The sequence below is a fragment of the Limulus polyphemus genome, unplaced genomic scaffold (assembly GCF_000517525.1).
Source record: "Limulus polyphemus unplaced genomic scaffold, Limulus_polyphemus-2.1.2 Scaffold565, whole genome shotgun sequence".
In the NCBI taxonomy this organism is placed as follows: Eukaryota; Metazoa; Arthropoda; class Merostomata; order Xiphosura; family Limulidae; genus Limulus; species Limulus polyphemus.
Window position 1 is genome coordinate 485,181 of NW_013666175.1, and position 2,182 is coordinate 487,362.

Consider the following 2,182-nt stretch of genomic DNA (forward strand, 5'->3'; position numbering starts at 1 on the left):
GTAAAAATGTTCAAATTTGTCCAATCTGATTTTTGCATCTGACAGTAATATAAGTTTTTAGGAACATCAGTGAAATAAAAAATTCGGCAAATTTGGATATCAGAGCGCTTTTTGTGTAAATACCTGCAATGAGAGTTCATTCCTGCAGTCGCCTCTGATAACTTAACTTCCAAGTATTTTTTCTCCGTTTATTGAGAGATAACTGAACATCCAAGTATTTTTCCTTATTATTTGTTTCTCAATCTATTGAGAGATAACTGAACTTCCAAGTATTTTTCTTAATTTCGTTCTCCATCTATTGAGAGATAACTGAACTTCCAAGTATTTTTTCTTAATTTTTCCTAACATAGATAGCACAGCTGAAAGTAAACATAATCTATTTTTGGATTAATTTGGAGGCCAGCGAAGCTGAAACGGTCCCTCCTGGACGGTACAAGTACCCCGGAGCACTGGACCAACGTTTGGGGAGACTTCCAGAACCCACGCTTTCCAACTTCACCCCGGGTTACTGTATGTGCATACAATCATAACCCCATGCCAGGGTCAGAGGATTAATGGGGAGGACATCATATGGATCCCAGGCCATGATATATGATACCACGCATACACATACAGCTCCAGGCTCGGCCCCACCGAAGATTTGAAAGAAAGAAGACCTCTATATAATGTCTTGATTTGATGATTAAGAAATTGGTGTTCTTAAACTGAGACATCAATAATATGTATACAGATCGTTCACTTGCAAAGATACTTTGGGTGCTTGATACATTAAATATTAACACATATGAACAAATAATAAAATACTGGCAAAACGTACCTGATTCTATGTGGAAGAAAATATAATACTACAACAAAAACTTATTGCATCGGCCGGGAATCGAACCCGGGCCGCCCGCGTGGCAGGCGAGCATTCTACCACTGAACCACCGATGCTACATATAATTTGGTCCCAAAACATTTGTTCACATTTGCTTCTTACATATTATTTCGTTATATTTGTTGTATATTATATTTAATTTAACATATTAAAATTGATACTTAGGATTTCCATTACTATTTTTATGTACCTTCACTTTGATCTATTCGTACACTTTATGTATCGTATCCTTCCTTTGCTGAACTTCGGCATGGCTAGGTCAAAAGGAAATACAGATTTAATTATTAATTAATTAATTTAATTAAGTCGTTTTAGCTCATTTGTAGCACAGTGCAGTGGTGGGCTGGATGAACTGACCTCGCAGGCCGGATCTGGCCCATGGGTCAGAGTTTGGTGATACCTGTCTCAATAGATGGAGAAAAAATTAAGAAAAAATACTTAGAAGTTCAGTTATCTCTCAATAGATGGAGAAAAAATTAAGAAAAGATACTTCGAAGTTTAATTATCTCTCAATAGCTGAAGAACAAATTAAGAAAAAATACTTGGAAGTTTAGTTATCTCTCAATAGACGGAAAGAAATACTTGGAAGTTCAGTTATCTCTCAATAGATGTAGAAAAAATTAAGAACAAATACTTGGAAGTTCAGTTATCTCTCAATAGATGGGGAAAAAATTAAGAACAAATATTTAGAAGTTCAGTTATCTCTCAATAGATGGAGAAAAAATTAAGAAAAAATACTTGGAAGTTCAGTTATCTCTCAATTGATGGAGAAACAAATAATAAGGAAAAATACTTGGAAGTTCAGTTATCTCTCAATAGATGGAGAAAAAATTAAGAAAAAATACTTGGAAGTTCAGTTATCTCTCAATAGATAAAGACTGTAATGAACTATTATTAAGAACCTTTACTTAAAACACAATAGAAATAAGTTATATCACTAACTTATATTTGCACAACAAACACGTCCTTATGCTCGCCCAATAACTTTCAATTTAAATCCCTTTGTGTTCATTCCAGAATGAAAGATGCATAATTTATGTTTATTTCATAATTTTTTATGGTGGTTGCGAGATCCTTCAAATTTTTCGGACCCGAACAGAAATTGATCACTGAAGACAATATATAAAATATAGAGTTTTATCTTAGGAAACGTTCGGTAACTATTTGGACATTATAAAAATTTCGCATATGAAAGTTCGAAATTTTCTGATGCGCAAAAGTATTTTTAATGTTAAGATGAAAATTACTTTGCCTTACAGATAGGCAAGATGTGAAAAAATTGACCGCCCGATTTGTATATAAGAG

At 33.8% G+C, this 2,182-nt stretch overlaps 1 non-coding gene across 1 annotated transcript; it reads right to left on the minus strand.

Annotated features, from left to right (window-relative positions):
• Nucleotides 1–862: 862 nt before the first annotated feature.
• Trnag-gcc lies at nt 863–933 on the minus strand. The gene has a single exon. It is a non-coding gene; the product is annotated as a tRNA-Gly (tRNA).
• Nucleotides 934–2,182: the final 1,249 nt, after the last annotated feature.